The sequence below is a fragment of the Dendrobates tinctorius genome, unplaced genomic scaffold, assembly GCF_039654945.1.
Source record: "Dendrobates tinctorius isolate UK_male_01 unplaced genomic scaffold, ASM3965494v1 ptg000044l, whole genome shotgun sequence".
Taxonomy (NCBI): domain Eukaryota; kingdom Metazoa; phylum Chordata; class Amphibia; order Anura; family Dendrobatidae; genus Dendrobates; species Dendrobates tinctorius.
In genome coordinates, this window is record NW_027361712.1 from 4,121,313 (window position 1) to 4,140,291 (window position 18,979).

Below are 18,979 nucleotides of genomic sequence, written 5' to 3' on the forward strand. Positions count from 1 at the left end.
GCCCGGGGAGGGTTTTTATAGCTTCAGGTGAGTGCCCTCCCCTGTCGTTTATACTCCTAGTTTGAGTGTGCCCGACCCTGCTCCGTTTGTGCCTCTTGCCTGTCCCTGTACGATTGTCTGGTGTATGTTCTGGTTTGACCACGGTAACGTCTCTTGGATTCTGATTTTGTACCTGTATGCCCGTCCTGTGTATGACCCCCTGGATTTGTCTTGACCTCCCTCTGGTTGCCCCTCTTGTACCTCTGCCGCCATCTAGTGTATGACCATTTGTTACATTTGACTGCTCTCTGATATTTGCCTCTGTACTTCTCTGCCTGACCCGTGCAAGACTTCTGGCTCATCTGACTACGGCTATTATTTCTAGCTCTTACAGTCCTCCACACTGTGACCAGCTCTGCTGCAGGCTGTTGGTGAGTTTCGCCCACTCCTCTGATGTGCGGTCACATGGTACACAGGTCCTGCAGGCATCCAGCGCTTCTCTGTCGCTCTTCCCCACCCGCAGGTCCTAGAGCAAGATTTCTGTCACCTAACGCAGCGCTCCTGCCTGGCCACGCTGTGAGTATAAGCTACTTAACTCTCACTGTCCCGGACAGGGATCACTGGACACCTGGCAGTCACGCTGTCCCTGACCACTGTCACTGTGAGCGTGACAGTAAGTTGTCCCGGTAGCGAGGATCTAGGAGTTTGTACACCCAATAATCAGCCGTGTTGAGAATGTGGGCGATGCGGCGGTCGTTTCTCAGGCACTGCAGCATGAAATCAACCATGTGCTGCAGACTCCCAACTGGCCAAGAAACGCTGTCCCCTGCTTGAGGCATCATCTCTGCCTGCTCTGCATCACCCCACCCTCGCTGTACATACTGACTACTAGAGCATTGTGTACCTCCCTACTCTGGAGAGATGTCTTCCTCCTCCATTGACTCCTCCTCATCCTCCTCACAAAGTGTCCCCTGCCTAGGCCTTTGTGAGGAACCACGTTGCGCAGACTGTCCAGAAGCAGATGGCATTTGTGACTCCTCATCCTCCACCTCTTTCAAAACCTCCTCCCTTAGTGCTTGCAGTGTTTTTTGAAGCAGGCAGATAAGGGGGACAGTCATGCTGACTAGTGCATCATCTGCACTCGCCATCCACGTGGAATCAATGAAGGCACGCAAAATGTGGCAGATGTCCTTCATAGAGGCCCACTCAGTGGTGGTGAAGTGTGAACGGCGCGCAGTGCGACTTGTTTGCGCCTGATGCAGCTGGTACTCCATTACTGCTGCCTGCTGCTCACACAACCGCTCCAACATATGTAACATTGAATTCCACCTGGTGGGTAGGTCACATATGATGCGATGTTCCGGAAGGCGGAATCGGCGCTGCAGAGCTGCAATGCACGATCTTGCCATGCTGGAACGCCTCAAGTGAGCGCACTCTATGTGGACCTTGTGCAGCAGTGCATCAAGATCCGGATAGTCCCTCTAAAAGCTCTGCACGACCAAGTTGAGTACATGTGCCAGAATGGGATGTGAGTGAGGTTGCCTAGGCCCAGAGCTGCCACCAGATTTCGGCCATTGTCACACACTACCAAGCCTGGCTGGAGATTCGCTGGCACAAACCACACATCGCTCTCCTTCTTGATGGCATTCCGGAGCTCCTGCGCTGAGTGGCTTCGATTCCCCAAAGAAATTAATTTCAGTACGGCCTGTTGACGTTTGGCCACGGCTGTGCTCATATCGGTCGTAACAGGTAAGCGTTCACGGGTCCATGTGGAGGTAGACCGTGATGGCTCCTGCAGCGCTGATTCTGAGGAACTGGAGTATGAGGACGAGTCAATGTGTACAGACTGGATTCCAGCAATCCTTGGAGTTGGCAGAACACGTACAGCGCCACTCTCAAGATCTGTACCCGGCTCCACAACATTTACTCAATGGGCAGTGAGGGAAAGGTATCGTCCCTGTCCATGGTTACTGGTCCACGCATCGGTGGTCAGGTGGACCTTGCTACTGACGGCGTTTAGTAGTGCATGTTTAAGTTTTCCCTCCACGTGTTTTTGCAGGGCAGGGATGGCTTGCCTGCTGAAATAAAAGTGGCTGGGCACATTGTATTGTGGGACTGCCAATACCATGAAGTTACGGAAGGTGTCATTCTCCACCAGCCTGAATGAGAGCATTTCAAGGGCTAATAGTTTTGCAATGCCAGCATTCAGAGCCTGTGCTCTGGGATGGTTTGCCGAGTATGGCCGCCTTTTCTCCCATGCCTGTGCTACTGATGGCTGTAGAGTGGCCTGGGAGTGTGAGGATGACAGGGAATGTGGTGCTGTGGGTGGAATGACACTGGGTCTCTGTACAGCAGTGCCAGAGGTTCTTCCATGGCGATCCTGTGAGGAAGCCGAACCAGCTGTGTGTGAGCTGGATGAAGAGGCTACAACACGAGCTGAAGAGGTGGCAGGTGGTGCTGTAGGTTGGCCTACGTCTTCAGTGTGTCTTTGTAACTCCACCACATGCTTGGTCAGCACATGTTTCCACATATTTGTGGTATTGAGGTTGCTGACACTTTTCCCTCTTTTGACTTTCTGATTACACAGCTTGCATTTGACAAAGCAAATGTCATCTGCAACTGTGTCAAAAAAGGACCACGCACTGCAAGTCCTGGGAGCGCCCGTTTTGGGTTTTGGAAGAGGAATGCTCCTAATGGGTGCCGAAGTGGAGGCTATAGGCAACCAAGTCTGCCCCTTCCCTCTCCCTCCTGTTTTGGCCGTTCGGGGAATCTCTTCCTCAGAGCTGCTCCCACCACATTCCTGTTACTCACGCCGTGATGGGTCAAGAACCTCATCTTCTACACTACCTTCTTCAAACACCTGCTTCTCCTGGGTATTCTCACCAGCACATTAAGCACCAGAAAGTGGCACCTGAGTCTCATCATCAGATGTGTACTGAGGTGTGCTGACCATAGGCACTGGCCCACCCACCTCTTCAGATTCAGAGAGACAAAGCTGTTGCGCATCACTGCATACTCCCTCTTCTTCACATTCTAGAATGCTGCTTGGCTGGCACCCTCTTTCCAAGCCAAGAGATTCAGAGAACAGAAGTAGAGAACGAGATGGCTCCTGTCCAGGGCTCTCTGACTGCCTGGGCAATTTGGCAGGTGGTGAAGAGACAGATGGTTGTTCTTCAGTGCTCTGGACCTCAGAGGATGTGGAAGTAATTGAAGTCGATGCATTAGCTGCCATCCATCCGACAACGGCTTCAATTTGTTCCTCCCGCACCAGTGGGGTACGGCGAGCTCCTACAAAGGACTGTTCCTTGTTAAAACTGGGGGATGCTGAGTCACTGGTGCCCGCAGCAGGCACAGAATCCCCACATCCTCTCCCTGCTGAAACTCCACGCCCACCACCACTTGCCTTACTCCCTGCCTTCTTCATCTTGGTAGACTGATAAAGATAGGCAGAAAAGTACTAAGGGCTTAGTGTTATGATTGAGTCACAGTAGGAGGCAAAAATAGAAATGCTAGCTAAGTCCAGAAAACCAGAGAAGTTGGCAGCTATCGGATTACAGACCCCTGAACCTATCAACACAACTAGCAGTAGCCGTGGGGGGCTCCTACGATGCCCTAGGCCCCTCGATCACAGCCGGAGGACTACATAGCCTAAAGACAGAAAGGGAAATCTAAACTGCCCCAGAGCAGACCCCAAAGCAAAAGGCAGCCCCCCACATATAATGACGGTGAAGCAAGAAGAAAGAACAAAACACAGACAGAAAGATAGACTGAGCAAAGATGGGGCCCACGCTAGCTTAGATAGGAAAGGACAGGAAGGCTGCTGTCTGCAATCCGTGAAAAACCCTATGAAAATAAGAGCCAACAAACTGACAGTAAAAAAGGCACTGAAGATGCTAGGCTTCAAAAAAGCTATGTCAGTACTCAGGAATAATCTGAAGACAGAGCAACAGGCAAAAGGAGATTCAGCTCACCCCAGCAGGGAATGGCAGAATCCAGAAAAGCAAGGAAAACAAAACACTAATGCAAAAAGGCAAAGCAGAAATCTTAGCTTTAGATGAGCAGGAATCAGACTGGTTTCCTAGATGTCCACAGAGAAATCACCCGCAGGCCAGAAGGGCGTCAGCAGCCTTATATCCAGTCATTAACTCCACTCAGCCAGTCATCATCATCAGCCCCAGGTGTTTGACAATCAGGCTCACTACCTTTCTTCACCAGAAGAGGGAGTTCCTCGGGCCTCAGTAGTGAAGGGGAAAATGAACTCACAACAGTCCCTCCCCCTTGAGGAGGGGTCACTGAACCCTCAACTACTCCACCAGGGCGATCAGGGTGAGCCCGATGAAAGGCACGCACCAATCTTTTGGCATGAATATCAGAGGCAGAGACCAAGGAATTATTCTCCTGACCATAACCCTTCCACTTAACCAAATACTGGAGTCTCCGTCTAGCCAGACGGGAATCCAGTACTTTCTCTACCTCATATTCCATGTTACCTTCAACCAATACAGGGTCTGGAGGTGCAACCCCCGGAACAACAGGTTCAACCAACCTTTTCAACAAAGATTTATGGAACACATTATGGATTTTAAATGTGACAGGAAGAGCCAAACGAAAAGAGACCGGATTAATAATCTCCACAATCTTGTAAGGTCCAATAAATCTAGGCTTAAACTTAGGAGAAGCCACCTTCATAGCATTATTTTTTGATGATAACCACACCATATCACCAACCTTAAATTGGGGACCAATGGTCCTATGTTGGTTGGAAAACCGCTGGGCCTTTTCCTGGGAAAGAGATAACTTATCCACCACTTGGTCCCAGATCTGGTGCATTCTCTCCACCACAGTGTCAACCCCTGGGCAGGCAGAGGGCTCCACCTGCCCTGAAGAAAATCGAGGATGAAACCCAAAGTTACAAAAAAAAGGAGACATCAAAGTGGCAGAACTAGCTCTATTATTTAAAGCAAATTCGGCCAAGGGCAAAAATGAAACCCAATCATCCTGATCAGCGGAAATAAAACATCTCAAATATGACTCCAAGGTCTGGTTTGTTCTCTCTGTCTGCCCATTGGTCTGAGGGTGAAAAGCAGAGGAGAAGGACAACTGAATTCCCAGCTTGGATCAGAAAGTTCTCCAAAATCTAGACACAAACTGGGCTCCTCTGTCAGATACAATGTTCTCAGGAATCCCGTGCAAGCGAACCACCTGTTGTAAAAACAGGGGCACCAATTCAGAGGAAGACGGCAACTTAGGGAGTGGTACAAGATGAACCATCTTAGAGAACCTATCACAAATCACCCAAATAACAGTCATCCTTTGAGAGACAGGCATATCAGAGATAAAATCCATTGAAATATGGGTCCATGGCCTCTTGGGGACAGGCAAAGGCATCAACAACCCTCTAGAGCGAGAACACGATTTAGACCGGGAGCACGTCCCACAGGTCTGCACAAATTCCTGACATCAGAAGACAAGGAGGGCCACCAAAAAGACCGACTCACCAGATCTCTAGTACCAAAAATACCTGGATGACCAGCCAAAGCAGAGCAATGAACTTCAGACATCACTCTCTTCTTCCACTGGTCAGGAACATACAACTTTCCACGGGGACAACGCTCAGGTTTGTCCTCCTGAAACTCTTCCAGAGCACGTCTCAAATCGGGCGAGATGGCAGAAAGAACTACCCCTTCGCCTAAGATGGTAGCAGGCTTGGTCACCACAGGAGAATCAGCAAAGAAGCTCCTAGAGAGGGCGTCAGCCTTGACATTCTTAGTTCCAGGAAGAAAAGAAACCACAAAATCAAAACGTGTAAAAAACAAGGCCCACCTAGCCTGTCTAGGGTTCAAGTGCTTAGCCGACTCTAGGTAAATCAAATTCTTGTGGTCAGTGAGGACCACGACTTGATGCTTAGCTCCCTCCAACCAATGTCTCCACTCCTCAAATGCCCATTTCATGGCTAACAGTTCCCGATTCCCCACATCATAGTTACGTTCAGATGGAGAGAACTTTCGGGAAAAGAAAGCACAGGGATTCATTTTAGATGTTACAGGATCCTTTTGGGACAAAACAGCTCCTGCACCAATCTCAGAAGCATCCACCTCTACCTGGAACGGAAGTGAGACATCAGGTTGCCGCAAAACCGGGGCGGAGGTGAATCTTCTTTTCAGCTCCTGAAAGGAAGAAACAGCCTCCGGAGACCAATTTAACACATCAGCACCCTTCTTAGTCAAATCAGTCAATGGCTTGGCAATACTAGAAAATTTTGCTATAAATTTCCGATAAAAATTAGCAAAACCCAAAAACTTCTGGAGGGCCTTCAAAGAAGTGGGCTGAACCCAATCGTAAATGGCCTGTACCTTGGCCGGGTCCATTTCAATAGTTGATGGGGACAAAATAAATCCCAAAAAAGAAATCCTCTGTACTCCAAAAAGGCATTTAGATCCTTTGACATACAGGGAATTCTCCCTCAAGATCCGGAACACAGTCCGAATATGTTCCACATGAGAATCCCAATCCTTGGAGAAGATCAAAATATCATCCAGATAGATAATCAAAAATTTATCGACAAAATCTCGGAAAATATCGTTCATGAAGCACTGGAAGACAGAAGGGGCATTAGTGAGCCCAAAAGGCATCACCAGGTACTCAAAATGTCCCTCCGGAGTATTAAACGCCGTCTTCCATTCATCCCCATGCTTAATGCGAATAAGATTATACGCCCCCCTAAGGTCAAGCTTGGTAAACCAGCAAGCACCTTTAACTCTGGAGAATAGATCAGAAATCAGGGGTAACGGATACAGATATTTAACAGTAATTTTGTTGAGAGCACGATAATCAATACAAGGTCTTAATGATCCATCCTTTTTGGCTACAAAAAAAAAACGGCACCTAAGGGTGACGAGGATGGTCTAATACGACCCTTCTCCAACGCCTCCTTAATATAGGATTGCATAGCCTCGTGCTCAGGTACAGATAAATTGAAGAGCCGACCCTTGGGAAATTTACACCCCGGGCTCAGTTCAATAGCACAGTCATAACTCCTATGAGGAGGCAGGGACGCAGACTCATTCTCACTAAATACATCATAAAAGTCCGCCAAATAATCAGGAACATCATGCGACTGAGGAGAGGTGGAAAACACCGGAGCCTCACTAAAGGCACACCGACAACCCCAACTCACCACAGACACAGATTTCCAATCCAAAACTGGATTATGAATTTGTAACCAGGGAAACCCCAGAACAATAGTATCATGCAGATCATGTAACACCAAAAACCTGCAATTTTCTTGATGGTCTGGGGCGACCCGCATTACCACCTGGGTCCAAAACTGAGGTTTATTTTTAGCCAAAGGAGTAGCATCAATCCCCCTCAAAGGGATAGGCGTCTGCAGAGGTGTCATCGGAAATCCACAACGTTTAGCAAAATCCAAGTCCATTAGGTTTAGAGCTGCTCCCGAATCCACAAAAGCCTTGGCGGAAAATGTGGACAGGGAGCAGATCAGAGTAATAGCCAGAAGAAACTTAGGTTGAACACCACCAACAGAAAACGTGTGTGCAAAGCGTTTCTCGCGTTTAGGACAGACAGAAATAATATGCGAGGCATCTCCACAGAAAAAACACAACTTATTACGCCTTCTGAACTCCTGACGCTGCTCTCTGGAAAAAACTCTATCACATTGCATAGGTTCAGACATCTGTTCAACAGGTGGCAACACCTCTCGTGCAGCTCTGCGTTCGCGTAAACGCCGATCAACCTGAATGGCTAAAGACATAGAATCGTCAAGACCAGGGGGAACAGGAAATCCCACCATAGTATCTTTTATGGCTTCTGACAACCCCTTCCGAAAGAGAGCAGCCAAGGCATTATCATTCCAGGTAGTAAGTACTGCCCACTTTCGGAATTTTTGACAGTACAATTCTGCAGAATCACGACCCTGGTTCAATGCCAGCAGGGTCTTTTCAGCCTGATCAATGGCATTAGGTTCGTCATACAACAACCCCAAGGCCTGAAACAATGCGCTCACATTAGTCAGAATAGGATCATCTGGTTTCAAAGAAAACGCCCAATCCTGGGGATCGCCACGCAGCAAAGAGATGACAATTTTAACCTGCTGCGCGGAGCTCCCTGACGAGTTAGGCTTCAAGGCAAAAAATAATTTACAATTATTTTTGAAATTCAAAAATTTAGACAGATCCCCAAAAAATACATCCGGTGTAGGAATCTTTGGTTCAGCAGCATGTGAATGAGCAAGGTAGGCGGAAATTCCCCGCACTTCCGCAGCGAGCTGCTCCACACGAGCAGACAATTGCTTTATCTCCATTGAGAGAAAAAAAATTCCCCCTACGGCCTCAGAGATATAGAGGAAAAAATATACACACTTTTTTTTTACAATTCTTTCCTGCTATTGAGTACCCTAGAATCTGCGGTATGGCGGGTGATTCTGTTATGATTGAGTCACAGTAGGAGGCAAAAATAGAAATGCTAGCTAAGTCCAGAAAACCAGAGAAGTTGGCAGCTATCGGATTGCAGACCCCTGAACCTATCAACACAACTAGCAGTAGCCGTGGGGGGCTCCTACGATGCCCTAGGCCCCTCGATCACAGCCGGAGGACTACATAGCCTAAAGACAGAAAGGGAAATCTAAACTGCCCCAGAGCAGACCCCAAAGCAAAAGGCAGCCCCCCACATATAATGACGGTGAAGCAAGAAGAAAGAACAAAACACAGACAGAAAGATAGAATGAGCAAAGATGGGGCCCACGCTAGCTTAGATAGGAAAGGACAGGAAGGCTGCTGTCTGCAATCCATGAAAAACCCTATGAAAATAAGAGCCAACCAACTGACAATAAAAAAGGCCCTGAAGACGCTAGGCTTCAAAAAAGCTATATCAGTACTCAGGAATATTCTGAAGACAGAGCAACAGGCAAAAGGAGATTCAGCTCACCCCAGCAGGGAATGGCAGAATCCAGAAAAGCAAGGAAAACAAAACACTAATGCAAAAAGGCAAAGCAGAAATCTTAGCTTTAGATGAGCAGGAATCAGACTGGTTTCCTAGAAGTCCACAGAGAAATCACTCGCAGGCCAGAAGGGCGTCGGCAGCATTATATCCAGTCATTAACTCCACTCAGCCAGTCATCATCATCAGCCCCAGGTGTTTGACAATCAGGCTCACTACCTTTCTTCACCAGAAGAGGGAGTTCCTCGGGCCTCAGTAGTGAAGGGGAAAATGAACTCACAACAGCTTAGTGTGCTTATTCCTGAACAGCTGCTAACAGGTATAAGAAACACTAATTTTATAAAGTGTGTGGACTACACTTTAATATGAGCTAATGTGCCTACACAACTGTAAAGTGGAGTGTTTGGTGAACTTTATTTACGTGTTTTTTTTTCACAAAAACAAAACGGATGTGACCAAAGATGTAAAAGCGATAGTATCACAAACTTTTTGGAGCTATTGCATTGCAGGAAGGTAACCTACAATGCAATAGTTGAGGCTCCAAAAAATAGGCTAATACTAATCTGTCTGGGGCTGCAGGGCACAAGCCAGAAAAAAGTCTCCTCTATCTACTCCTATATAGTGTTTGCAACCAATCTAGCTGGATACAGATGGAAGCACACTAATAGGAGAAATTCAGGAAAAATAAGCAGCACTACAGCAAAAAAGGACAATGTATGAGACAGTGACGCACGCTGAGCAGACTACAACCAGAGGTGGCTGCAGAACACACTACAGCGTGAGCTGCACTCACACACAGAGACCTCACAGACAGCCGTGAACACTACAGTGCAGAGAACTGTGCACTAGCACTGAAAGGCTTCAGAAAGGCTCCGCTATCTACTCCTATATAGTGTTTGCAACCAAAGTAGATGGATACAGATGGAAGCACACTAATAGGAGAAATCAGTAAAAATAAGCAGCTATAAAAAAATATGTATGAGGCAGTGACGCACACTGAGCAGCCTACAACCAGAGGTGGCTGCAGAACACACTACACCATGAGCTGCACTCACACACACAGACATTGCAGACAGCTGTGAACAGCGCTGCAAGGCAAAAGAAAGCTTCACACAGGGGTTGCTACAGTAGCATGGGTAAAGCACTATATAGCAAATTGCAATCTCTAACTGTCCCTCAGAGTCAGAAGAGCAGCGTCCTGTCCCTAACTGAATTCACAGCAGAGTGAACCCAAAATGGCGGCGGCGGCTTTTATAGTGCATCATGACATAATTTCAGCAGCCAATCACAGCCATGCCATTAGTTAACATGCCTACATGTCTAACGGGATGTGCCCACACTTCTTAGGATTCCTCATTGGCTGAATCAAATCAAACTGGCTCATAGCATTATGGGAACTTCCGATTCCGGTATTCGATATGCTAAAAGTATCAGAACTCAGTATCGGAATTCCGATACCGCGAATATCGGCCGATACCCGATATTTGCAGTATCGGAATGCTCAACTATAATCGCCACTATTTAAGTGGCACTCATATTTGGAGGGACCTCATTGTGTTTGCATTTTGTTTGCAGGGCACTTTTGGGGACAGTTTCAATTAGATTGTGATTGTATACTTTCATAACTTGTCATTCATGCTCAGGATTTATTATTTCTCCATTTTTTGATAATTACATGTTACAGTCCAGGGGCCATCTGTTTATTGCATTGCATTTATTGCCTGTGATTATTATATCACGCATGGGGGAACTTTGCTTTGGTTTTAAGTATGTTTTAAACTGTTATTATTAATAAAGTTTTGCCTTTTTACATAGTATTGTGGTGTGCATTCCCTACAGTGGTACTTTTTCTTGTGTTGTCCATTTTGCCTGCCACTGGCATTGCACCCACTTATAAATAGACCAACCCTCATCAGTAGAGATGAGCGATTTTGCCTTTTTTAGGGTCGAGTCGGGTTTCATGAAACCCGACTTTCTCAAAAGTCGAGTCGAACGAAATCGGCTGACTATAGGGAAAAGTCGGGAAAAGTCGTGACACACGAAACCCAATGCAAGTCAATGGGGAGAAAAGTCGGCAGTGAGTGGAGGACTGTAAACACACCTGGCATGAATTTTAACCCCAGACGCGGCAAAATCTCTCTCTATCCCTCTCTCTCTGTTGCTCTCACTCCCGCTACGCCATGCTCCGCTTCTCTCATTGGTTGAAAAAAGTCACGTGCAAGCATTCGGCGAAACCCGACTTTGACGCTTGGGTCGCCGACCGTATGTCCAACTTCACACTGTGGTCTGGTTTCGCTTCATGAAACGCGACTTTGGCGAAAGTCGGCGATTTTTTAATCTGACCGACCTGTTTCACTCAACTCTACTCATCAGTAGTGCACCTAGGCTTCATTATTGTTCCTTGTCCTTGAGACACACACACACACACACATTCGTCTATAATATAACAGGGGAAGCGTCATTCTGTCTGAAGTCTTTATAGACTGCGCAAGCATGATGCGCCTGCGCAGTCTGGTCCCAGAGTGATGCATCCCCCACAGAGTGACGCACCCCCCAGGAAATCGCGGTATGCACAAGCACTGAACGCATACTGTGATCTCCGCAACACTTTACAGAACCCGGTGAGGCTGTTGCCGGCGGGATCTTGCGTCTTCAGGTGATGTTTGGAGTAGGCGTGTTGTAGCGCCAGAATCGGCACCTGCGCAGTCCACTCTTACCACTACTATATTCTTGAAGACACACTGCAGTGTGTCTTCAAGAACATGGTGGCGGAAAGCGAGAACTGCACAGGCGCCGAGTCCGACACCACAACACGCCCAGAACAGGACAGCGCTGGACACAGGGAAGAAAGGTGAGTATAAATATATTTTTTTTAATGTGTGCAGTTTAATAGAGGTGAGGAGGACCATTCATATCAGGATTGGGGGGTGAGGGGCCCATGCATACCACGAAAGGGGGTGAGGGGACCATGTGTAGGATGGGCGAGGGAGTGATCCAACAGGAATGGGGGGTGACTCAATTCTTGCCGTCGACAGACACGAGACTGAGACAGGGGTATGCAACAAGTCCGTTTTTATTGGCCGCCTCTCTGATGACCACCCCAATTCATTACAGGAATTTCACAGTCCTTTTGCTCACAGACCCGGGTACCTTCACTTCTTATTTTCTCCATCGTGGTGTCCTTTATGGCTCTCCCCACTGTGGCTGCCCTAGGCACATCCACCACAGCTCTTCACCATTCAAAGTACACCATCCACTTGGTACCCCCAGACCGTCTCCATCTGCGGCTACTGTCCTCTGGGCCACCCCCTGTGACCGTCTCAACTGTCAGTTTCTCTCTGAAGGCTTTTTACAGTCTTTCTCTCCACGGCAGATCCTCCTATCTAGTGAGCTCCCCTAGCTGACTGGACTTTCCAGAACCTTCCCTCAGCCTCTATACTCCCAGTCCTGGTAGCTCTGCCCGACAACACCTGACAGTTACCTTGACCAATGGCAGTTACATAGTCACTCTCCTACACTCCCCACTGCCCTCTAATGGTCAAACTGTGACATGGCACCCCTTTCTCTTTATCTCAGCGCCCCTGTACCTACACTGCGCTGTCCCTCTGTCTTTCACCACAGGCAGACCTGTCTGTCAGTTCAACCCCCCACACATGCATACCACAAAAGGGGGTGAGGGAACCATGCATACCACAAAAGGAGGGTGAGGGGACCATGCATACCAGGATTGGGGGGTGAGGGGACCATGCATACCAGGATAGGGGGGTGAAGGGACCATGCATATCAGGATGGGGGGGTGAGGGCACCATGCATACCAGGATTGGCGGGTGAGGGCACCATGCATACCACGATAGGGATGAGGGGGTACCATGCATATCACAATAGGGATGAGGGGGTGCCATGCATACCAGGATTGGGGGGTGAGGGTACCATACATACCAGGATAAGGATGAGGGGTGCAGCACATACTAGGATGGTAGACCATATACCAATAAAAATGCCCGCCACCTGGGTGTAGAACGGGTTCATAGCTAGTTTTTATATATAGAGATTCTCCCCCTTAAAAAAAATCCTGCTGAGACCTAAAAAACTAGGTTGCTACGTAAGTAAACAAGTGGAAAGTAAGCTGTGGTAAAAATGCAGGAGTGTTGTTTTTAAATGCAACTTATAAAACAAATGTAAAATATTTATTCCTTTTTATTTTTGTATTTTTAACCCCTTAGCGACAGAGCCTGGAATATTGTGTCCAATTTTGGGCACCACATTTTAAAAAAGACATCAACAAACTGGAGCAAGTTCAGAAAAGAGCGACCAGAATGGTGACCGGTCTGCAAACCCTGTCTTATGAGGAAAGGTTGCAGGATTTGGGAATGTTTAGTTTGCAAAAGAGAAGACTGAGAGGAGACTTAATAGCTGTCTACAAATATCTAAAGAGCTGTCACATTGTAGAAGGATCAACTTTATTCTCATTTGCACAAGGAAAGACTAGAAGCAATGGGATGAAGCTGAATGGGAGGAGACACAGATTAGATATTAGAAAAAACTTTTTGACAGTTAGAGTGATCAATGAGTGGAACAGGCTGCCACGAGAAGTGGTGAGTTCTCCTTCAATGGAAGTCTTCAAACAGAGGCTGGACAGACATCTAACTGGGATGATTTAGCGAATCCTGCTTTGAGCAGGGGGTTGGACCAGATGGCCCAGGAGGTCCCTTCCAACTCTACGATTCTATGATTAGAGCCAGTTTGCAGCTTAATGACCAGGCCAATTTTTACAATTCTGACCACTGTCCCTTTATGAGGTTATAACTCTGGAACGCTTTAATGGATCCTGCTGATTCTGAGACTGTTTTTTCGTGACATATTGTACTTCATGTTAGTGGTAAAATTTCTTCGATAAGTCTTGTGTTTATTTATGAAAAAAACAGAAATATGGCAAAAAAATTTAAAATTTGGCAATTTTAAAACTTTAAATTTTTATGCCCTTAAATCAGAGAGATGTGTCACATAAATTTCTTAATAAATAACATTTCCCACATGTCTACTTTACATCAGCACAATTTTGGATGCAAAATTTTTTTTTGTTAGGAAGTTATAAGGGTTAAAAGTTGACCAGCGATTTCTCATTTTTACAACAAAATTTACAAAGCCATTTTTTTTAGGGACCACATCATATTTAAAGTCATTTTGAGGGGTGTACATGACAGAAAATACCCAAAAGTGGCACCATTCTAAAAACTAGACCCCTCAAGGTGCTCAAAACCACATTCAAGAAGTTTATTAACCCTTTAAGTGCTTCACAGGAACGAAAGCAATGTGGATGGAAAAAATTAACATTTAACTTTTTTTTGGAAAAAAATTACTTCAGAACCAATTTTTTTTATTTTCACAAGTGTTAAAAGAGAAAATCAACCACAAAATTTGTTGTACAATTTCTTCGGAATACGCCGATACCCCATATGTGGGGGTAAACCCCTTTTTCAGCACACGGCAGAGCTTGCAAGGGATGGAGCACCGTTTGACTTTTTCAACGCAGAATTGGCTGGAATTAAGATCGGATGCCATGTTGCGTTCGGAGAGCCCTTAATGTGCCTAAACAGTGGAAAACTCCAACAAGTGACCCCAATTTGGAAACTAGACCCATTAAGGAACTTATCTAGATGTGTGGTGAGCACTTTGAACCTTCAAGTGCTTCACAGAAGTTTATAACGTAGAGCCGTGAAAATAAGAAATCCATTTTTTTTCCACAAAAATGATCTTTTCGCCCCCAAATTTTTATTTTTACAAGGGTAACAGGAGAAATCATACCCCCACAGTTATTATGCGATTTGTCCTGAGTACGCTGATACCCCATATGTGGGGAGGAACCACTGTTTGGGTGCATGGGAGAGCTTGGAAGGGAAGGAGTGTCATTTTGGAATGCAGACTTTGATGGAATGGTCTGCGGGCATCATGTTGCGTTTGCAGAGCCCCTGATGGGCCTAAACATTGGAAACCTCCAACAAGTGACTCCATTTTGGAAACTAGACCCATGAAGGAGCTTATCTAGATGTGTGGTGAGCACTTTGAACCTTCAAGTGCTTCACAGAAGTTTATAACGTAGAGCCGTGAAAATAAGAAATCCATTTTTTTTTCCACAAAAATGATCTTTTCACCCCCAAATTTTTATTTTTACAAGGGTAACAGGAGAAATTATACCACCACAGTTATTATGCGATTTGTCCTGAGTACACTGATACCCCATATGTGGGGGGGAACCACTGTTTGGGCGCATGGGAGAGCTCGGAAGGAAAGGAGTGCCATTTTGGAATGCAGACTTTGATGGAATGGTCTGCGGGCATCATGTTGCGTTTGCAGAGCCCTTGATGGGCCTAAACAGTGGAAACCCCCCACAAGTGACCCCATTTTGGAAATTAGACCCCCTAAGGAACTTATCTAGATGTGTGGTGAGCACTTTGAACCCCAAAGCGTGTCACAGAAGTTTATAAACGCAGAGCCGTGAAAATAAAAAGTCTTTTTTATTTCCACAAGTGATTTTTTAGACCCCAATTTTTAGACCCCCAAAGTTGGTAAATAGTGGAAACCCCTCAATTCTTGCTCCAACCCTAACCCCAACACACCCCTAACCCTAATCCCAACCCTAATCCTAGTTCGCCCTAACCCTAGCCCAATCCTAGCCCTAACCCTAGCCCAACCCTAACCCTTAACCCTAGCCCAACCCTAACCCTTAACCCTAGCCCAACCCTAACCCTAGCCCAACCCTAACCCTTAACCCTAGCCCAACCCTAACCCTAGCACTAACCCTAGCCTAGCCCTAACCCTAGCCTAACCATAGCCTAACCCTAACCCTAGCCTAACCCTAACCCTAGCCTAACCCTAACCCTAGCCTAACCCTAACCCTAACCCTAGCCTAACCCTAGCCTAACCCTAACCTAACCCTAACCCTAGCCTAACCCTAACCCTAGCCTAACCCTAGCCTAACCCTAACCCTAGCCTAACCCTAGCCTAACCCTAACCCTAGCCTAACCCTAACCCTAGCCTAACCCTAGCCTAACCCTAACCCTAGCCTAACCCTAACCCTAGCCTAACCCTAGCCTAACCCTAACCCTAGCCTAACCCTAACCCTAGCCTAACCCTAACCCTAGCCTAACCCTAACCCTAACCCTAGCCTAACCCTAACCCTAACCCTTATGGAAAACTGAAAAAAAAAATAATTTTTTTTATTTCATTATGTGTGCCTATATAAGGGGGTGATAAACGTAGGGGTTATGTACTATTTTTATTATTTTGATCACTATGATCGTTTATCATAGTGATCAAAATAATGAATGGAATCTGCCAGCCGGAGCCAGTAGATTCCCGGCGGGCGCACTGCGCATGCGCCCGCCATTTTCAAGATGGCGGCACCCATCAGATGACGCCGGCGGGCGCGGGACCACCGGGAGGGGACGGAGGACAAGGGAGAGGTACCAGGAGGGGACCGGGGGGATCGGGGACCCTATTTCTCTATCCTCTGATGTGCGATCACATCAGACGAAAGAGAAATTAAATGTAAAATCGCGGCTTTTTTTTTTTTGCGGTCGCCGTTATAGGGTTAATAACGGCGATCGCAAAAGCGGGGGTCGGTAAAAACCGACCGATTCATGTTCTCTGGGGTCTCGGCTACCCCTGGCAGCCGAGACCCTGGAGAAAATCCGACACTGGGGGCGCTATTCACTTAAATCACAGCGCCGTGAATTAACGGCGCTGTGGTTTAAGTACCCTTAATTACCGCCGTTAAAAGGCGTATCGGCGGTCGTTAAGGGGTTAAATATCCCCCTTCACCCCTTCAATAAAAGTGAAGGAAAAGCTATATAACCTGAAAGTGCTATGTTTATTGGTCCACTTTGTGGCCACCTATCTGACTTTTTGATATTTCTCGGTGCTTTCTTGATATTTATCTCTTGAGCATGAACAGTGTGGTTCGTCATATTTAATGGACTCCTTAAAGAGAATTATTACATTAACTGAAATATAAATACAGTATATCATACGTTTATAAATGGAAACAATCCAACCACAGGTACAATTAATTGATGTGTTTTCACATATTTTAGGACCATTCACTTTGGTCGCTGAGATGCATATGCATGTATTTAAAGGATGTATTGATATGCATTTTATCACATTTTCCTTCACTCTCATATTTTCTTAACACGCTTTTTCAGTCATTCTTCCACATCCTATTCATTTACATACACCACTATAAGCATCACAAAATTTTATATTATAAAAATATGTATACACACACATATATATATATATATATATATATATATATATATATAAATCAAGAAAAAGACGGGTCACCGCTGAAACGTTGCCATCTGAGGATCAGTAAAGGGTCCACTTTTTTCACATTCAATTTGAGTGCTGCCTATTTTTTTTCCTTTTTATATATATACATATAAAATAGAATCACTATATATATATATATATATATATAGCGATTCTATTTTTTAATTGAATATTCTTTAATTAATTTTCTTCCAAATTATGCATGGTAACTTGTTTTTGCTCTTAGTTCTGTTTGGCCATTTCAATAGAATCATAGAATCGTAGAGTTGGAAGGGACCTCCTGGGCCATCTGGTCCAACCCCCTGCTCAAAGCAGGATTCCCTAAATCATCCCAGTCAGATGTCTGTCCAGCCTCTGTTTGAAGACTTCCAATGAAGGAGAACTCACCACTTCTCGTGGCAGCCTGTTCCACTCATTGATCACTCTAACTGTCAAAAAGTTTTTTCTAATATCTAATCTGTGTCTCCTCCCATTCAGTTTCATCCCATTGCTTCTAGTCTTTCCTTGTGCAAATGAGAATAAAGTTGATCCTTCTACAATGTGACAGCCCTTTAGATATTTGTAGACAGCTATTAAGTCTCCTCTCAGTCTTCTCTTTTGCAAACGAAACATTCCCAAATCTTGCAACCTTTCCTCATAAGACAGGGTTTGCAGACCGGTCACCATTCTGGTCGCTCTTTTCTGAACTTGCTCCAGTTTGTTGATGTCTTTTTTAAAATGTGGTGCCCAAAACTGGACACAATATTCCAGATGAGGTCTGACCAAAGAGGAGTAGAGGGAAATAATGACTTCACGTGATCTAGACTGTATGCTTCTGTTAATACATCCTAGAATTGCATTTGCCTTTTTTGCTGCTGCATCACACTGTTGACTCATATTCAGTCTGTGATCTATTAGTATACCCAAGTCTTTTTCACATGTGCTGTCACTTAACCCTATTCCTCCCATTCTGTATATGCTTTTTTCATTTTTATTGCCCAGATGTAGTACTTTGCATTTCTCCCTGTTAAAAACCATTCTGTTAGTTGCTGCTCACTTCTCCAGTTTATTTAAATCTTTTTGAATCCTCTCTCTCTCTTCTCTAGTATTAGCTATCCCTCCTAGCTTTGCGTCATCAGCAAATTTAATTAGTTTACCCTCAATTCCTTCATCTAAATCGTTGATAAAGATGTTGAACAATACAGGGCCCAGGACAGAGCCCTGTGGTACCCCACTTGAAACATTCTTCCAACTGGATGTGCAGCCATTTACGACCACTCTTTGGGTCCGATCACTAAGCCAGTTATGAATCCACCTAACAGTTGCCTTGTCCATTCCATACTTAGTCATTTTTTCAATAAGGATTGTATGAGAGACTTTGTGAAATGCTTTGCTGAAGTCAAGATATACTATATCTACAGCATTTCCTTGATCCACCCAATCAGTGATACCGTCATAGAAGGAAATTAAGTTAGTCTGACATGACTTATTAGTTACAAACCCATGCTGACTCTGTTTAATCACTTCATTCTTATCCAGATATTGACATACATGTTGTTTAATAATTTGTTCAAAGATCTTTCCTGGTATAGAAGTCAGACTCACCTGCCTATAGTTGCCTGGGTCCACCTTCTTCCCCTTTTTGAAGATAGGAACAACATTTGCTCTTCTCTGGTCTTCTGGCACTTCTCCTGCTCTCCAAGAATTTTCAAAGATTATGGAGAGGGGTTCA